Source organism: Callionymus lyra, chromosome 4, assembly GCF_982586985.1.
Source record: "Callionymus lyra chromosome 4, fCalLyr1.hap1.1, whole genome shotgun sequence".
Taxonomy (NCBI): domain Eukaryota; kingdom Metazoa; phylum Chordata; class Actinopteri; order Syngnathiformes; family Callionymidae; genus Callionymus; species Callionymus lyra.
The window spans coordinates 26,376,087-26,390,751 of NC_141821.1; the positions used below are offsets into that span (position 1 = coordinate 26,376,087).

General features: G+C 37.7%; 1 protein-coding gene across 14 annotated transcripts in view; it reads right to left on the minus strand.

Annotated features, from left to right (window-relative positions):
- Window positions 1-14,665, minus strand: part of LOC148082299 (receptor-type tyrosine-protein phosphatase delta-like) — a 346,341-nt gene that overhangs the window by 263,789 nt on the left and 67,887 nt on the right. For all 14 annotated transcript variants that reach the window (XM_087789456.1, XM_087789451.1, XM_087789446.1 and 11 more), the window contains exon 4: window positions 3,898-3,921. The gene's annotated coding sequence lies outside the window, so the exon portion shown is untranslated. The remainder of the gene's footprint in view (window positions 1-3,897; window positions 3,922-14,665) is intronic.

Below are 14,665 nucleotides of genomic sequence, written 5' to 3' on the forward strand. Positions count from 1 at the left end.
GTTGATCCTAAAAAAAATACACACAATTTGGACCAAGACATATACAGTATGTCTTCAAAAATGTGACATGAATTTATGATAAACTAAATATATTTAAATAAACTGAAAATAAAAGATAACAATATAATAAAATAAATTGTAAGCACAGTAGCCAACCGACAGTAGGTTTTAGTCTTACTGTGCGTTACACTATAGCAACAAATAATAATTGTGTCAATGAATAGTAACAAATACCTTGAGAGTAGTTCGTCCAAATGTGTTCATTAATATATGGTGGTCTATTTTTAAATGTCCTTGTGTCGGCTTTCTTTTGGCCCTTAGAGGCCAAAAAGGAAAGATGGAAGCATTTATAGAATGATAAACTTGAAGAATTGTGGATTGAACAAGTAGTGTAATATCCCCCAAATGTAAATCAAAAACAATTGAATGTGTGAGCTTTAAGTAATGTGAATCAGACGTTTTATTTTTACTTGAACTCAGTAGGCGTTTTGTGGAATATTATCCCAGAGGCTCTACCGAATATTATACATAAAACATTGTGTAGTAAGTAGTATGGCTGTTCAACCAAGAGGGTGGCAAAAAATGAAATAGGGAATGTAATTAAAAGTAAGTGACGCTAGAAAAACTGACCGACAAGATCAGCTACATGTGAATGTGAGACACGACTATTGTTTAATGAGGATTTTATAACCTTCAGGAATGGGTGAATGCAAGGACTCTGTGTGATTCGTTGAAACTCCAACTGCTTTGAGTCTCCTCAGTGTTCTTCTCATTTAACACCGTGGACTTGAACCTTTGGTGCTCCCCCACAGTTGCTTGGTGGGATGTTTGACAGATTCTCAGTCTCCAGCAAAGCTCACAGTAAATGTCCATCTGGTGGTTTCCCCAGGGTGGTTATTATTCTCAGCCAGTGAGGGTTTTCTCTTTCCAAGATGTCAGCCGGTAGCTGCCTCAAAGAGTCGGACCAGGATGCTGTGCAGATGCACTGCTAGGTAGCCAAACGTGTGGCATGGTGCTTTTAATTACATAAATACCCAGCAAAGTCCAGACACCGTTTGAAACTTCCGTGCTTGAACACTGTGCATCAGAAGCTGAGCTCTGACCGTCTTCTTTTTGGGGTGGAATGAACTTCATGGGTAATGGGTGCTGGGCATCTGGTCTTTTAAGGTCCTCACCGAAGCTTTCAATCATGCAGTCGACCTCTTTTACAGTCTTATGAATACATTAGTTGTGACAGCGGCTTCTTTCCATTCAGAGAGCCCAAGGTCATATTCCTCTTTCCAGTTTGGCACGGACATTGATTAAGATAGAATACTGGCAACACTACTTCGAAATAAACTTTGTGTAGATAGCAGCCCAAAGGCAAACCAGTCAGAAGCGTTTTTTTGACTTTACTCATGAATGATTTGGCGCAACATTGATTTTATTCCGGTTGAAGTCCAGTTCACAGATGGCTAACTCTGCTGTGTTTGAATGAGCTCACTCCAAACTCCTTCAGCTGGTCTGTGCTTCTTACCCACTTCAGCTTCAGATCAACCCTTTGATAATAAGCAAATGAGAAGTTGATTAACTTGCCCTGAAAGCCTTGTGGAAAGTGGCAGTTCTCTGGTGTTGCGTGTGCGTGATCAGAGAAGGATTTAAGATCGGCTGAACAATATCTGTGTCCTTTTATGCCGTTTCACCTCCTGCTGACCTCCTTTAAAGTTGTTCACATAAGTAAGTGTTCAAATATAGCGGCAGGAGCCCAGAGCCCAGGTTAACAATACATCATGTAGCAGTCAAACGGAAAACCTGAAGATACAATGATAATATAGTGTCAACAACAAATTAACGTTTACCTAACCTTTAAAACGTATATTTATCTGAGGAACTTAATATGTATAAGTATTCCTTCTTCCTTTCTGAACACAGAAAGTTAAAGTCCAACTTTATTTACTACATTTGTTATGCCTTACAAATTTATCAATATTAGGCCACCTGTTTTTTAATGATTTCTTTTTAATTATGTTTAAAGTGATAGTTCGCCCAAAACTCAAACTTCACTCATTTTCTACTAACCCTCATGTCAGCTAAGGGTTGGGATTATTATCAGAGTAATAACTTCCTTTTTAGAGTTGTAGAAAAAAATGTATATTCAATTAAATGAAGCGACTGGAGCTGAGTGGTTGAACTTCTGTCAAAAAGACGGTTTAAAATGTCCAAATACCTCCGTACTGCTCATATGAAACATCCATTGCGTATTGAAGACTCAAGCAGAGGAATTGTTATTTAACTGTTTTTAAGCGTCTTGTGTTTGTTCACTTGTTGTCAGTCACTTCATAAAAATAAACTTGCCTATTGCTTTAAAAAGGAACATATTACTCCGAAAATAATCCCAACCCTTAGTCGACACGAGGATGTCATCTTCTGATGAGTGAAGTTAGAATTTTGGGTGAACTATTAGTTTAATTACATCATCAGCAATATCAAGCGTTAAATATACTTTTCTTTAACATTCTAATCGTGAGGTATATTTGATATTAACATGTAATGTTAATGCTTCAGTACATCAGTTTATTTTTACACACCCTTTTCAAGATCTGTTCTTCTGGTGGTGGCCTAATTTTGTCTTATTTTGGATTTAGCTTATTCCCTAAGGAAATTTCAGTAGTCTGAGGTGGACTCTGCTACCCCAGGAAGCCATTAATGCACTACATGGCAAGAGGATTTGCTACTTTCAGCACTGTTTCAAGGTTGATACCAAGAGACAGTTCAGTACAAGGTCCAAAAAATATCAATGGGCCTGTTCTCACATAACGCTGTGCAGCCTGATTTGGAAATTTCCAGAGAACAGCAGGATTAGTATATTCTCTTATTCAATCATGAGAGAAAATTCAAACTGAGACAATGTGACAAATGGGATTGACTCTAGATATGTGGTGGAGACTGCTCTACTGCATAGAGAAAGTGTTGAGTCATGTATGGTGTTGGGATATATTATTGGATTACATCACAGCAGCTGGCCAATGGTATATTTTACTTTACACTTTACAGCTAAATGTGGACAAAACTGAAACTCTGGTGATTGCTCCTGATGATAAGGTTCCAGGGTTGAGTCAGTACTTGGGTGACTTAGGTCAGTCTGTCAAACTGAGCCTGAGAAACCTGGGTGTTGTATTTGATAAAGACATGTCTCTTGTTCGACATTGCAGAAAACTGACCAGAAACTGTTTCCTTCAACTGAGAAAAATCTCTAAACTTAGGAAAATGTTGTCGGAACATGATCTGGAGCTTATAATCCATGTGGTTGTTTCTTCTCGTCTGGACTATTGTAACAGTTTGTTTTCATGTAACAAGAAGGAGCTGTCTCGTCTGCAGTTGATTCAGAACTCTGCAGCGAGAATTCTGACCCGCTCAAGTAGAAGAACTCACATCTCTCCGGTCCTTAAAACTCTTCACTGGCTTCCAGTTTCTTTCAGGATCAACTTTAAAATTCTGGTTCTACATTGGATCAAGCTGTGATTTGATTTTTAGGCTTTTAAATCCAGATCTCAATAGGTTTATAGTGTTTCTTATGACACATTTTTCTGACTGACCTATGTCAACTGGTATACAAACAGGCATACATTATTTAAAACCTGCGATTGATCAACCACCAACAAATGAAGCTTTGCCCCTTATGTAGCTGTGGAGCTGTGTTTTCAAAATAACCCAGCTTACAAATAAAAGTATATAAAGCAAAAAACTAAAATATGATCTTCAATAAAATGTAGTATAAAATTGAGTTAAAGTATCGGTTATAAAAGTGAACAGTCTGTTTTGTAAATATATCTTTTAATGATTCATAAGTTATAATTGCAAATTTTAAAAAAAAGTATTTTGAGTAAAATTTGTAAAAGTTTGAAAGATGAGACTTACCGGGTGTGGAATATTTGGTCACATCTGTACGTGGAACCATCAGGGGACATGTGGAGAGAAAAAGAGTACAGATCAGCAAATTACATGAACGGTTACACAGACTTGGGTGCACGCTGTGCATGTCATGCCTTAGCTGAAGAATTATGGCCGTCGAGCAATGCACAACCTAAAAATAGTCTGTCAAAACGCCAGCATAGTTTATTAAGTCCGGAAGCAGAGATGTCAAAGATGGTCTCCCTGGGGGAATCCAAACTTTACACAAGGTCCATTAATAAAAGTCCATGCATTGAGATTTTAACGGTGGGAGCAAGGAGGTTAAAAAAAAAGCCTTTCGATGTTCAACTATTCCTTTGAAATAATCTGTTTGCTTTGAATATTTCTTATAACTTTTTCACATTTGCAGGGACTTGTTTATCGGCAGATGCCCATTGCCGAACAAAACGGCTCTGAGCTCAGATATATACGGGCATCACAATATGAAGCAGAAAATAAACTGATAATAATCCATAATTAATGTTCCCTCGAACTCTTATCGACATCCATTGCTTCAACTCTCAGGAAAAATGTTCAGTTCGATTATAAAGCCAGCTCAGCGTCCTCTCTACCTTCTCTAGCGCTCAATGATTATATATATATCAATTCAAACCGATACCATTCCCATGCACAGAGTCCTACTTTCTTTCCCTCCCTCTGCTTCTATACTTAATTCTCCATTTTCTACTCAGTCGTCTTTGGATAGTCCATTGTTTTACATTATTATTTTTGTCATTTCAAGGCTTTCCAAGAATAAAAAATATACTGACAATGCACTATTAGACAAGGAAAACGTTTATCTTCTCTTCTTAAATCACCAATGAAAGTTTTTAACTTTGACACATCATGGTGACTCATACTGTAATGCACGTCTATGTCAGCCTTCAAGTGATAATTCATTAGATTAGCACGACCAGTACATATTCACATATCTAATACCTGCCTACAATTATGTCACTGAATACAAGCAATATTAATAATCAGGGATGATTAGCTGCATACATTATGCATATTCAACGTGCATGACAAAACCCGCAGGGGGATTTGCAATCAGGAGGGATGTTATTACAATATATGTACTTCCACGAAGGAACAAATCTATTTCCAGAGATCAGGGGTAACACTTGGTTTGTGTCTCTGGGATTCACATTAGCATTCTATCTGACTAGTGTACAAACTTGCTGCAGCTGTAGATGAACAAAGAGCTCAGCTGAGGACCTTGAAGCTTCATACTGGGAAAATTGGGCCCCGGGGAGTCAGTAGCGGGGACTGATGTCAGACTTTTCGAAGGAAATAGCTTCGTTTTCACTTATAGCCGGAGCAAAACTGTTTGTTGTATTTCAGCAGGTAGGCATGAAGATGGAGGACTGGAAAAGGGTTGATGACAAATAAAGATATTAATACTGCTGTATAAGATTGGTGACTAATTCAAGGCAAGTACAAGACACTAGTTTTAAGAGATTTTATACTTTTGACATGATTGAAACGTCTTTGTTGTTAGAATTAAGTCACTATTTAAACAAAAGCTGTTCATATTTTCACCTTGTTTTCAATGCTGGTGTCAAGTTTTTTTAAATTTCCCCATTTTATTTGATAAGTGATCAAACAAAAACCGTGAAACCGCCCCACCATCCTGCAATAAACTGGCTCAATAGTGGGACCTAAAGCTGCTAACTTTCTCTGTCAACCAAGAAAATCATATGTGACGGAGGAACATTGGCAAAAAACCCCCGCCTACAATCCTGTTTTAAGCAGATAAGCTCCTTTCAGGTTCTTAGTTATGCCGTGGAGAACCCACAACATTAAACTGGAGACTTTTGATAATGCAAGGAAAAGCTTAGAAGAATCTATCCCTTGCTCCGCTTCCACCGAGCAAAGGACTTAAAGGCTCGTCTACTGGTCGATTAGCAAACGTAGTGAGATATAAATGCAGCAGAAACTGAAGCACAAATAGAACGAGTAAACATATGTTTTAAATGTTAGCATGTTTGTTTAAACAACCACAACACCACTCTATCTTAAATGTGGAACAAAGGCAAAGCGACACCATCTGCCCTTCGCAGGATATTTAGGGTGCAATATATTCAGTCCTCTGAGACTCTGTGGATTTTGAACAAGGACATCAGTTACCTCCAAGGGATTTTGTGTTGACACAACTGCTCTTGACTTTCCTCGTTAATCATAAAACGGTGAGACAAGTGCATCAGTGAAAATAACTTGTGCTGAGGTTTTTTTTTTTTTTTTTAGTAAAATATATCAAAACCCACAATACCACCTGCAGTCCCCACTTCTCTGGCACCCTATGGCCTTAGTTGGGTTGTAAAAATGGGGGGAAAAAAAGCACTGAGCTCAATACTTTTCAGTCCATCATAGAAGCTTTTAATCTTTAGCGTATATGTTTGTCTTGTCTTTTAATAAGCCCAATTTGTGTTTGTGCGAGTTTGTGCGTTTTGTTTGTGTACTATTATTATTATTAGTAGTAGTAGCATATTTTATATTAAGTGTAGATACGCTTGTGTTAATAAGTAATAGCAATGTTCTGTTCTGATTGGTATCAGGTGGACATGGTGATGTTTTTATTAGTGAAGGTGTGATGAAGCTTTATGAATCATTTACAGAGGCCACTAGGTGGCGATCTTTCAGCAGCCATTGTAATAAAACCACTCATCAGGAGAAAAATAAGTTGTGTTCGGAGTCAAGAGAAGAGACAGGTTGGCTCTAAGATTGGCGCAAAAAAAATATGTTGTGTCATAATAAGAAGGAGCTGTCTCGCATATAGTTAATACAAAACTCTGCAGCGAGAATTCTGACCCGCTCTAGTAGAAGAACTCACATTTCCCAGATCCTTAAAACTCTTGACTGGCTGCCAGTTTCTTTCAGGATCAATTTTAGAAATTCTGATTCTTACTTTTAGATCTATTCATGATCAGACTCCTCCTTACATCAATGATCTGATCCAGCCTTACACCCCAGCTCGGGCTCTGAGGTCTGTGGACCAGAATTTACTGATGGTTCCTGAACACGCTTCCGGACCAGAGGAGAGAAATCTTTTCAGGCTGTTGCTCCTAAGCTTTGGAACGATCTTCCTCTCCCTCTGTGTTTGATGGATCTACTGACTCCTTCAAGAAACATCTTAAGACATGTTTTTCTTTTCCCTGATTTTCTGGAACTTCTGTGTTTGTCTTTCTATTTATTTTAACTGTGTTTTGTTTTTGATTGTTAATCGTTTGTGACCCTGGTCTAGAAAGACGCTTTACAAATAACCTTTACTTACTTACTTCTTAATTTTCGCTGTGTAATATTAAACTTGTCAGGTGAGTGAAGAGTGCAGCGATGACGTCTCGGAACATGACAGTTGCTGTCCGGTTTCAAACTGCTGAGGTGTGATACACAGACTCAGAATTGAATGTTGAAACAGATGTTCCGTTCATGTTGCAGCTGTTTCTTGTTCGGAAACAGCAGTCATGGCTCTCTATCTTTCACACACTTTTTCTTCATTCATTTCCTTTTTAATTATGCTGCAGGTAGACTGACTCGGAGCCATGGGGCAAACTTAGTCTTCAATATTGTCTTTATTTATTCATTGTGTTGAAGGGTGGATGACAATAAAGAAAGATTATTGGAATTATCAGGCCGGTTTTATATAGGTTATATGTTCTTCCACTAACTTCTCCAACTGTCTTCTGAGTAGTGATGGGTTGAAATCATCTGATGCTGTATCATGATACAGTTGAAAGACCACTAGATGGCACCCTCAGTGAAAATGATGCCAGGTTTCATTGAATTACTAGATCAGAGCCAACCTTATAAAGTAGAGAGTGACATCTAGTGGCCTTTTAATAGTAACACACTGTATCATTAAACAACTGACGCAGTATCATGAGGCCTCATCAACCCATCACTACTTCTGAGATTCATATGTTATAAGTGCAAACAAAAAGTCGACAAACAACCACACACCTGCAACTGCGAACTATCCAAATACCAGAACTAAAGAGTTCTCCTACTTCAGAATTCTGAAAGAAAAAAGGTTAATTAAAGTGTGTTGGTTAATCCTAAACTGACTTTGATGTTTATTATTCTAAAGCCACTGTTTTGAGCGAGAGTTTGTCACAGAATGTTAATTTATTGTTAAATCTAACGTGACTTGTTGTGAATACTAATCAGGACAACGATTTACTGAAAACTCACAACCCGTCTGAATGAAAATGAACTGAAGCAATTATTCCCAGGAGAGTTTTCTTTTTGTGTGAGTCAAATAATTGTGTCGCTTAAACTCTGGAACAAACACATCATTCTAGATTTTTACTGAAGATGTGTCCATGTTGCTCATGCGTTTCAAACCAGGGGAGTGGAAAATCATTTTGTGGGGGTGAGGGGTGTGAGAAAAAATGAAACAAATTAGCAAGTAGGATATAAAATGTAATTATGGAAAGTTTTAAACATGGTTTTTGAAATTTTTATTTACATAACAATATTTGTTTACCTGGTAAACATATTGTTTAGAGAATTATAATAAGAATGTAAAGAGCTTAGAAATGACATCATGAGGGCCATTTAATGATGGGCAAAGGGCCGCATCTGGCCCCTGGGTTCTACATCTATTCTAAGCAAACTTAAATTGTTGTAATATCAGAAATGATCCTAATATGTCTTGGCTCTATTATGGATTACTGAAGCTTCGTAAAACTGTTTCTGTAAGAAGCCTCTAGGTGGCAGTGATGTCCCATTTAATCTAGTGCTTTGAGCAGCTAGTCTATTGAAACCTCGCACTAGTTTTAAACTGAGGTCGCCACCTACTGATCACTAAAAAATAGGACAATGCTTCGTGAAGCTTCTCTACCACATCACTAGTATAAAGACCAGTTGTAATTAATTCATTACAAGAAAACAAGCCACAAACTATTACTCATTCTATTTGATTGTTTAAGCAGCAGCAAATCACATGAACTGTTAATACTTAATGCACTTGCTTTTCTGTCAGAACAAAACTAGAACAAACTTGCTAGACTTATTTAATAATAAATAGAAATGGCAATTGTTCATGGATGTAATTTGACCCAAATGAAAGGTTGGCCGAAGACTCAATTACCAAAATCGCGCTGATGAATTTTAACCTTTACCATGATTGGTATTGGATTGTCAGCACTCATGGTGCCTTGATGTGGACAAAACAACTAGGGAGGTATTTTCCATCTCCTACTCAAGTAGGTCATTACACAAAATGAGGCAACAGCATGGTTGGAGGATGTGCATGCGTTTGTTGGTTCTTAATTGTCTGCGTCCCTGTGTGGTTACAGAAGTTGTACTGCATTTGTTTGAGTGGAAGTACTGCTTGTTTGTAATCACGGTGTATAGCAGTGTCTACCCTATGTGTATTATTATTGACCTCTTGACCTTTTTTAACAAGGTAACTTAGTACCGACTGCTGGAGTAATGTTACTCCCCCTGGCGCGTGGAAGTGTCTAATACTAGATCTATAGCATACAAGTGTGTATTTAATATGCATCACTATGTGCTCGGGTGTCAGACATGTTTAAGTTTGGCTGCTTCTTTTTTAGATTTCCACACCTTTGAAAATTCATTAAAGTGCTTTGACCCCTTTGCCATTTGTGCAAGTGAGCGTCTGCGAAGCAAGCAAAGGAAGAAGCTGGGGAGAGGAGGAAGAGGAAAAATCTGACACCCGCAAAAGAAAAGGGTCTTGCCGCTGGACCACAAGAAGGAGAAGAGACACTGATATGGCAGCTTTGAACTGTGATCCATTTATTCCCTGACCTTTTCTAAAGGTCGACTTCAAACTCAGATTTACAGATAAGCACTGATAGATGTGAATACATACGCTAACATCAACAGACAAATTGCTAGCGTCAAGCTCTCGTGTCAGTAATGAAATAATTAAGTCGACTCCCCACGGGTCTAATTAAAAATGCTACAAACATTGCTTAGTGTCAAGATTAAATATAATTAACTACACAATTACATCCAGTTTACCACAACCAAAGTAGAAGCGCCAGGATATACAACTAAACCTTTACGGCTCACTGGAATTGTGTGTGTGATTGTAAGCACATTGTGATGTTCACTTTATTTTTGGTGCATTTTTATATTGTAGAACCTTTTTTTAAAGCAGTGCTGCTGAAGTCTCTTTGAAACTAAAGATAATCTCTTGATCAGCATAGCTTGTGGTAAGGAGAAAGGAGTGCAGGTCTCTGAGGACCGAGTCATAACGGAATTAAACTTGCTGAAAACATTTTTTCTTTGAGCAACATTCTCACTTTTCCAACAATTTTAGTTCACTTGTTGTTTTTTTTATCAATGCCGAAAAGTTCTCGCCGGGGGAGGCAGTGATCTAATGACATTGTTTCATAAAAGCTTCGGGTATGTCACAAGATCTATTTGCATCTTGTGTTATTTTCTTCGCACATATCATTGTACCGTTGCCTCAAGCTTTCTTAAACATAGACCCTTGGGTGGCAGAACCTCTCAATGAATAAGAAAATGATCAACCTATTGTTGCACTTTTTTATTGCACTTTGTTCTTGTTTTATGAATCTATTTTCTGTGTTGCTTGTTGCTGGAAAAACAACTTCCCGAAGGTGACTTCCTGATGGATCTATACATCCCATCGAAGGAACATCAGGCCCAGACGGAACCTTTTTTGTCCATCCATCCATCCATACCCCTTACATCAGGAATTCAGCTGACAAGCAAAATATGATCGACAATTAAGTATCTAATAGTTGTGTTAATGAGGCCTCATGAGGCAGCTGATGCTCTATCATGATACAGTTTTTAGTCAAAAGGTTTATATGTTTATGTTCATTAACAACAGGAATGTAATCGTAACACGTTTGACGTTTATTATTGCATTCCCTAAAAATGGAGAACGCAACAGTAAATAAACAATATTTTTTGATGATCTTTAGTTATCAAATACGAGGGGATATCCATAGACATTGTTTTTCCAACAAACGTCTGTACCAATTTTTACCAACAAATTTATTTTGTCACAATGTGATACTGTGTAGATACAGGGAAGACACATGAAGACGTGTTCTTGACATCAGTACTGACACGTCCGGGTGTAGCTGCACGAGAGTTTGACTGAACTTTGCTACCCTCTTTTCTCTCCTTCATACGATGCAACACTTTTAATCGTTAACAATTCCCTGTGAAGATCTTTGAACTGTTAATTATCACGAGCATACTAATAAAGCTCACAGCCACGCAGCCATGCAGGGTGACAGGCAGATGAAAAGGTGAGATCAGATTTTTCTTTTTTTTCCCCCTGAATTCTGATTACTCCAGATTGGAACTATCAATTAAATCTGTTTAGAAACTCAGGCTCAACCTTTTGAGCAATGGTGATGTATTCAGAAATAATCACATCTATTTAAGAAACTTATTTATAGAACTTTATTTATTTATTTTTTAAAGCAAAAAGACAGTTCCCCTCATTTTTAACTTTCACTTCTCCCTTCACCACTTTCTCCTCTTGGCTGACTTTCAGCAGCGCTGTGGGGCTTCCGGTGAGCTCAAGCCTCTTTGGCATGTAAACTATGAGACTCAATGGCATTGAAGTGGCCGGGATGAGGCATCCAGAGGATGGGTGTAGTCGGGGAAGGAACACTAAATGTTCAGAGAGAGACGAGGAAAGATGGCAGAGGAAGCGTTCTAAGTGGCTTCAAACGTTTGATGCCATCTGTTCCGCTGACAGTTGATATTCCCCCTAATTAGACCAGCGAATGTGGGAAAACATGAAGACTTCTTTATGAGAAAAGACAAAGGATTAAAATGTACTTTATTGTTTACTTGTACCAATACTGTCAATACGAAGTTTCCTTGGTTATCATTTTTAAAATAGTATTGTTCACCACAGGGTAAAGGATAATGTTAACCCACTTATTGGGCAACTAATGTGTTGATTTGTGTCTCTTAAACTGATCTTGGACCTCTATTGTACTCATTAGTATGCATCAGTTTGTACAAAACTCTTTTTTAATTGAAATATTTACATTAGAAAATGTGCTCAAGCCCTGCCAACTTAATACGCTTGGCTTTTCTCAAGATAAAATCTCGTTCACCATAACCACTGTGCTGTTATTGGTTAAGCTTAGAGGTTTGTCACGCAGCGTCATTAATCCTGGGAAGTCTTCACCTCCAAGGGACATGTATACAGAAAGAAGCAGGTTGTTCTTGTAGTAGAACTTAAGCTAGGGCCCAGGATTACTTTAGAAAACGTAATTTTCCTTATTTATTAAAACCCTGATTCAAACCAGGTACCCTCTTAGCTCTCAAATGTACATAAGTCAAAGTCCTCTTTAGACAATTGTTTACTCAACACGATTAGAAAAACATGCTTTAATCTTGTCTAGCTAACACAATGGAAACAACAACTTTCAAGCAAAGTGCCAACGATGGATAGAGAAGGATTTGAAAACGCTATACAAGAAAAATGGAGCAAGGAAAGCCTAGAGTTTGCAGGAGGTATTTGTGGTCATCTGAAAGAACAGGAAGTGATGAAAACAATCCGCTTGTTAGAGGATAAAAGAAAGTGGACAATCGGCAATGCTAGTTATGTTATAATAGTTAAAACTTATTTGTCAATCCAATAAGTTGCACATTTTAAAAGAAAACTGTCATAAAAAGTGACGGGTACCAGGTACCCTCTTAGCTCTCAAATGTACATAAGTCAAAGTCCTCTTTAGACAATTGTTTACTCAACACGATTAGAAAAACATGCTTTAATCTTGTCTAGCTAACACAATGGAAACAACAACTTTCAAGCAAAGTGCCAACGATGGATAGAGAAGGATTTGAAAACGCTATACAAGAAAAATGGAGCAAGGAAAGCCTAGAGTTTCCAGGAGGTATTTGTGGTCATCTGAAAGAACAGGAAGTGATGAAAACAATCCGCTCGTTAGAGGATAAAAGAAAGTGGACAATCGGCAATGCTAGTTATGTTATAATAGTTAAAACCTATTTGTCAATCCAATAAGTTGCACATTTTAAAAGAAAACTGTCATAAAAAGTGACGGGGTTATATCAGCACTATTTAAAAAAAAAGGTTTTCTCACTCGTCTTGCAAGTAATATCTCACTGAAACATCCAGAAGGAAACATCTCCAGACCCTCTTCACACCTGGGACTGTCTCATTTAACTCCATGTGCTGTATCTTCTCAGGCCTGCCTTTGTCTCCTGAGGGGCCTGGCTTCACTTTGTTCTACCCCCCCCTCCCACTTCTCCTCACATTTCCGGCCGCACAAGCAACTTAATCTAACCCTGCGTGTCTCCCTTCTCTCCTATCTGGATAAAAGCAATTACACAAATTTCCATCAAACTATAGTTTACTTTGATACCCATTCAGTTGTTTACAGTTTCGTTGCATGAGCTGAACTTATTCATGAATATTATTGATTGTAAAGAATGTCTTCTGATGTTTCATTATGATTATGAATAATATAATGATATATTTTGAAAGCTTTATGAAATCAACACAAAGGAATTATCAACCTTTTCTGCGGGTGTCTTTTAACAATTTGCAATACACGATCAAGAGAATTAAGTTGGTCACCAAGGATACCTTACTACGTATGTGTGCCAACACCTAGTAGTAGTAGTAGTAGACAGTAGTCTGCATGTGCTCTGGAGGCCATCGCGATGTTTACACAGAGTACTTCTGGTTTATATAGCGTATTATTATTTAAACGTCTGCTACAAACGCCCCTAAACTATTAGACTTAAAAGACAATGCAGACAATTCTTATTGTCAGGGCTTCAACACAATATGGACATTACAGACGAGCACCACAGGGGTATATGGATGTTTTTAAGATGTTCATTTTTGACAAAGATCAAGATCAAGATCACGGAGCATCATTCACTTAATTGAAATGTGATGTACATTTCTGCCTATAACTTTAAAAAGGTACTACTACTACTCTGAAAATAATCCCAACCCTTAGTCGTCATGAAGGTGAGTTGATAATGAGTGAAGTTTGAATTTTGGATGAACTACCCTTTATTGTTCAGAACACAGAAAATGCCTTAAAAAAAAAAATTATCACAAAGCACAGACAATTATTGACGGATGATCACTGTATGTTTTTGGGCTGTGAGAGGGGCGTATCCAGTGTAAACATGAACATCAAGAAATACAAACTTTTTGCAATAAAAAAGAAAAAAAAAACGTAATACTACATGACATGTCTGAGGAAATGTGGATGCTACTTTAAAACATAGATTTAATACAGAAGCTACACTAATTCAACAACACATTTTACATTTTAAATGAATGTACAAGCACAATCAATCACAATTATTCAAGATTAATACACATTTTTTAATTGTTTTATTTTTTACTCAACAAAACCTTTACTTCCAAGTTAATTTATATTCTGGTTTATGTCGTTACCATCTTCGTGGATGTCAGAACATATCCACTATCCGGATATCTGAACAGAGTTTTTGGTTATTACTTTTAATCATGTTTTTAGCCTCTTCCACAAAGTCTTGATTGGGCTTGTTTTCCCTCTATTGCATGATTTCTTATGGTTTGTTGACCCTCATCTCAACCCCCTCCGAGCACAATTTTCTGACAGGGTACTCAAACATGCTCCACCATTTTCCCCTATGAAGCATCAGCCAGAGAACTTCATTAGCTTCCTGTTTCCGCGAGTCTCATCTCAACCCAACTCTTCCCTCCAGCGTCAGCATGCTTACGCGCCGCAGTCTA